The following is a 6,572-nucleotide window of genomic DNA, read 5'->3' on the forward strand; positions in this document are numbered from 1 at the left end:
GAGAGAGGAGCACAGTGAGAGGGGAGAAGAAGACCACAAGGACTACATGATGGACCAGAGGACCGCGTGGAGACCGGTGATGCTGGTGACAGCGCGCGGACGTCAACAGTGGCTGGAGATGGGGAGGAGGAGGAGGAGGAGGAGGAGAGAGGGAACCTCCTGATGGACGGATGGTGATGGATAGATGACATGCTCTCATTCTTAGAACTTAGAGATGATTATGGGAGAGAAACTTGTTAATTATTGATACATTTGACTTAAAAGTGTTAAAACATTCCAATATAATATAATTCTTAAAAATATGAGAAATGGATGAGGATTTTTACATCTTGTTATTTACATTAACAAAATACACACAAAAAACGTAGAAATATCGGCTTCTCGCTTTGCATTGTGGGAGGAGGAAAACCTCTGCTAGCCGCGAAAACTTTCATTTGGTTTTCATGAAAACTTCCTCTCAAAAATTAAGATTAAAATAAAAAATACTGTTAAAGTGATTCATGTTGAGGAGTTAAAGTTAGCTGTCTTTTGTTAGCGTTGACGTTACCCGACGATACCCGTTTATTAATGTAATTTATGTTTGAGCGTCATTTTTTTATTTTATGGAAGTGTATATGAATGGTACGGATCATATATCATAAATCTGTGGAATTGTTCTGTTATAGGTTTTAAATAGGTGTACATAAACGGTACAGATTGCATTTACATTATGTAAATCAACGTTGAAGGAAATGTCCCTGAAAAGTTAATAATTAATAATAATGCTCATTTTCTGCCGGGACCTTCGTGGTTTATTTTAACGAGGCGTTTTATGTGAGCAAAAATGTCTGTTGAGATTTAATAACTTTTTAAATAATTCCGTTTTCTAGCAGCAACCAGTGGTGGAGTGATGTTCATGCTGCAGTTGTCTAATCAATGAGCCAATCACCAACCATTTTGATAATCAATTTAATTTTCACAAAAAAACATGAGAACATGCTCTGAATTCTGGTCATTTCCTGCTTTTCTCTGTTGAAATTTTTTTACTTTGGACTCACTATTGTTTGACATAAACAATTAATTAATCAATTCATCGCAGAAAATAATGAATCAATAATTAAATGAAACCATTTAGGGGCTGCACCTTTGGTTCTTCATCGGTGATATTAAACATGACTTTTTTTTTATTGCCTAACTTGATTTTATTTTGAAAATGACCTTCCTGACCTCGGTGGCAGCTGTGACTCAGCAGATAATTTACTCTTAAAAATAAACATTAAAACACTTTTTTTTTTAAAAACAACCGATGATGTTGAAGGAGGAAGGTGATGGAGGAGAGGAAGGTGATGGAGGAGGTGGAAGGTGATGGAGGAGAGGAAGGTGATGGAGGAGGAGGGTGATGGAGGAGGTGAAAGGTGATGGAGGAGAGGAAGGTGATGGAGGAGAGGAAGGTGATGGAGGAGGAGGAGGGTGATGGAGGAGGAGGAAGGTGATGGAGGAGAGGACGGTGATGGAGGAGGTGGAAGGTGATGGAGGAGAGGAAGGTGATGGAGGAGGTGGAAGGTGATGGAGGAGAGGAAGGTGATGGAGGAGAGGAAGGTGATGGAGGAGGAGGGTGATGGAGGAGGTGAAAGGTGATGGAGGAGAGGAAGGTGATGGAGGAGGAGGAGGGTGATGGAGGAGGAGGAAGGTGATGGAGGAGAGGAAGGTGATGGAGGAGGTGGAAGGTGATGGAGGAGAGGAAGGTGATGGAGGAGGTGGAAGGTGATGGAGGAGAGGAAGGTGATGGAGGAGGTGGAAGGTGATGGAGGAGAGGAAGGTGATGGAGGAGGAGGAGGGTGATGGAGGAGGAGGAAGGTGATGGAGGAGAGGAAGGTGATGGAGGAGGAAGATGATGGAGGAGGTGGAAGGTGATGGAGGAGGAAGGTGATGGAGGAGAGGAAAGTGATGGAGGAGGAAGGTGATGGAGGAGGAAGGTGATGGAGGAGGAGGAGGGTGATGGAGGAGGTGAAAGGTGATGGAGGAGAGGAAGGTGATGGAGGAGGAGGGTGATGGAGGAGGAGGAGGGTGATGGAGGAGAGGAAGGTGATGGAGGAGGAAGGTGATGGAGGAGGAGGAGGGTGATGGAGGAGGTGAAAGGTGATGGAGGAGAGGAAGGTGATGGAGGAGGAGGGTGATGGAGGAGGACGAAGGTGATGGAGGAGAGGAAGGTGATGGAGGAGGAAGGTGATGGAGGAGAGGAAGGTGATGGAGGAGGAGGAGGGTGATGGAGGAGGAGGAAGGTGATGGAGGAGAGGAAGGTGATGGAGGAGGAAGGTGATGGAGGAGAGGAAGGTGATGGAGGAGGAGGAAGACAGAAGAAGAAGAAGGCGATGCGTTTGTGAACCGAGAGCGCATCCGTATTCTGCAGCGCCGGCAGCAGAACGTTTCCCAGCCTGCGTTCGAGGTGTGATGCGTTCACTGACCACCATCGATGTCGGCTCCCTGCGTCAGAGCCAGAAAAGTGGAGACGAGTGTGAGCGGCGACGTCAGCCGACTCATCCGTCCGACACCGATTGGCTACACGAGCTCGTAGGAAATACAAAACGTAAAATACAGAATGCGTGTGCTCTCTCTCGTATTTAATAACCTGTCTGTCTGTCTGTCTGTCTGTCTGTCTGTCTGTCTTGGTTGCTAGGAGACACCCAGATATACACACAAAGACACACTCCTGCCAGCCCTCCCACGCTTCAACCTTGCCTCCATTTACTTCCATTATGTTTCCAAGGATGAAGCCAGAATACTGGCATACGCTCTCTCCCTCTGTGTGTGTGTGTGTGTGTGTGTGTGTGTATGTGTGAGTGTGTGAGCAACCCGTTTTCTTTGCAAAAGGGGGTCAAATAATGCAGCTTGGTCAGCGAGCGTTTGTATGTGACCCAGCCACCCATTGCATTATGGGTAGAGCAACAGACGCAGTATAAAGGGGGGAGGGGGGGTGGACGGGTCAGTCAAACACATGACTTTCACCCAGAGGACCGATGATAGCGTCCCATGTGGACAGTCGTTACTCACGTGAATCGGTAGTGTGGAAAGTCACGTTAATCGCTGGAAAGTCAAGTGAATCGTAAGTGTGTCCAAACTTACGATTCCAAACGCCCTAACATCCAGATGTCCTAATGTCAAAAATCCTCACGTCCAAACTTCCAAACTTCTAAGCATCCAAACATCCTAACATTCAAACATCCAAACATCCTAACATTCGGCCATATATGAGGTGTGGACAATGACATGGTGTGTTGTGATTCCATGCTACATTCTTTATGAATATGGGTTTCTACAATTCAACCGGTTATATTGCAAGGTATGTTTCTGTATGGTGTTTCAAATTCGTGCTCCATGTGCCCCCTTTAAACTTTGAGCACCTGCCCCTCCAAAGGTCTCTGCACGGCCCTGCATCCAACCATCCTAACATCCTAACATCCAACCATCCTAACATCCAAACATCCAACCATGCAAACATTCAAACATCCAAACATCCTAACATCCAAACATCCAACCATCCTAACATCCTAACATCCAACCATCCTAACATCCAAACATCCTAACATCCAACCATCCTAACATCCTAACATCCTAACATCCAACCATCCTAACATCCAACCATCCTAACATCCAAACATCCAACCATCCTAACATCCAACCATCCTAACGTCCAACCATCCTAACATCCAAACATCCAACCATCCTAACATCCAACCATCCTAACATCCAACCATCCTAACATCCAACCATCCAACCATCCTAACATCCAACCATCCTAACATCCAAACATCCAACCATCCTAACATCTAACCATCCAACCATCCTAACATCCAACCATCCAACCATCCTAACATCCAAACATCATAACATCCAAACATCCAACCATCCTAACATCCAACCATCCAACCATCCTAACATCCAAACATCCTAACATCCAACCATCCAAACATCCAACCATCCTAACATCCAAACATCCTAACATCCAACCATGCAAACATTCAAACATCCTAACATTCAAACATCCTAACATCCTAACATCCTAACATTCAAACATCCAAACATCCTAACATTCAAACATCCAAACATCCTAACATCCTAACATCCTAACATTCAAACATCCTAACATCCTAACATTCAAACATCCTAACATCCTAACATTCAAACATCCAAACATCCTAACATCCAAACATCCTAACATTCAAACATTCAAACATCCTAACATCCTAACATCCTAACATCCTAACATCCTAACATCCTAACATTCAAACATCCTAACATCCTAACATTCAAACATCCTAACATCCAACCATGCAAACATTCAAACATCCTAACATTCAAACATTCAAACATCCTAACATTCAAACATCCTAACATCCTAACATTCAAACATCCTAACATCCTAACATCCTAACATCCTAACATCCTAACATCCAAACATCCAAACATCCTAACATCCAAACATCCTTTTTACGCACACTTTCTGTTAAGTGCACGTGAGACTTTATTGAGGGAATTACCCACAAATCATAGCGATGTGACGTTAAACACGGGGGCATAAAGAAAGATAAACAAAGAGGACGGCACATGGTTGATTTAATATGGAAGATAAAACACAGGAAATCAGAGGAACTGGACATATTTTATTCATAAATGTATTCATGAATAATTCCACTTTGCTTGTTGAAGCTTGCTGTTTTTATTTGTTTAGGTGAATCAATAAATTGCCCTTTAAGGTGATTTGTTCCTGTTTTGTTGCTCAGAGGCTTCAAGGCAGCCTCCACCACCAACACGCATCCTTTTTCGTATAATAATTACGTTTGAATTGTTGCTCTCATGCAAATCTGAAAATAAACGGCATCGTTACACAAGTAGCAAAAAAAAAAAATCCTGCTGTCGCTCCGGGAACAGAACGTTCCACTAAAGAGACTGCAGGTCAGACAATAAGCAGAACCTGTTGCCATGGAGATCAGTGTGACAACAACAGGGTGTGTGTGTGTGTGTGTGTGTGTGTGTGTGTGTAATATATGCTGAAGCAAGAACAGCAAGAGAACTATAAATGACCATGAATACAGAACACGTAATGTCACAATCACATGGAGGGAATGTTCAGACGTCTACATACTTGTCAGTGATCAATCAAACATCTGATCAATCAAACATCGGATCAATCAAACATCTGATCAATCAAATATCTGATCAATCAAACATTTGATCAATCAACTAAAACAGCTCCCATGATGGATAAGACCACAATTAATATTAAACATAGCCGGGAAGAGGTCTGTTCAGCAAGATGACCAGACCTGGAGAGAAGGTCCTTAAAGCTGCATCCTCCCTGCTGGCCACCAGGGGGCGGGGCTACCAGCTGATTGACAGGTCTCAACCACGCTACCAATGGTAGCTACTAAGGTGACTTTAACACCAGAATCCACATGGATCCAGAACCAGTTGGATCCAGATCCAATAAGGTTTGCTGCTCTGGGTGATAACGAGCCATTCATTTGAATCAGGTGTGTTGTTGGAGTGGAGGATCCTCTAAAACAAGCAGGGCAGTGGGTCCCCCAGGACCAGGACTGAGATCCCTGGTCCAGATGGCATCATGAATCTAAAGTGAGTAAACGGAGATTTGTAACTTACCAACAAACTCCAGGAAACGTCCACGGGTTATCCATGTACAATCCTTTCTCTGTGATGTTATTCAAACCTTCTTCTTCTTCTTCTTCTTGAGCTTTATTTACGTTGGATGTTCCTATTTGGCTCATTAGTGCCACCAGTGTTTTGGCATGGAACTGCATCGTCACTTTACAAGGGACAGGTGAGTGACATGACAGGGAGCCAATCAGATTTCAGCTAGAACGGCCCCTGCAGTAATCAGATCCACCCGTCGCTCCTCCACAGTCCAAATATGGTCACTTCCTTCTACTGGTTGCAAATAATTGGGGATTAAGGAGGAACGCAGGTTTAACTTAGTAGTAGTATTTTTACAGTGTTGCATTAATACTTTTACTGCAGTAAAGTATTGAAGTACTTCTAGAGGAGTAAAGTGTGCCTGTGGTGGAATACGAATATAAAAATTACAAAAAAAAATCAAGTTTGTCTGAGAATACGGAAACCTAAAAAAAAACCTCCCGAAGCACAAAGTAACGCCGAGTTTTTACAATCTGCTAAATAAATATGTTGTTTTTAACGTCTGACTCTTCACCTGAGAGACTCCTCTCTCTCCTCCGACAGGCCGGGGCGGCCCACACACACACGCACACACACACACACACACACTCAGTTATTCACACGCCGCTATGGCAACACGGACATGTTCATTCACACTCGTACATCACTAAAGACGAACACACACAGGAACAAACACCACCATGACAGATTTGACACCCACCAACCGTTGTTACCCCCCCCCATGGGTGCTATTCCCGTCACCGTGGTGTGTGTGTGTGTGTGTGTGTGTGTGTGTGTAAACTCCCAGTAAACTCTGGTTATGTTGTTGTTTGTTGTTGAGCAAATGTTTTGAGGGGAAGTTTGCCGACGGCGGCGACGTACAGTCAGAGGGGAGGAGGAGGAGG

The sequence above is a fragment of the Eutrigla gurnardus genome (assembly GCF_963514095.1).
Source record: "Eutrigla gurnardus genome assembly, chromosome: 7".
Classification (NCBI taxonomy): domain Eukaryota; kingdom Metazoa; phylum Chordata; class Actinopteri; order Perciformes; family Triglidae; genus Eutrigla; species Eutrigla gurnardus.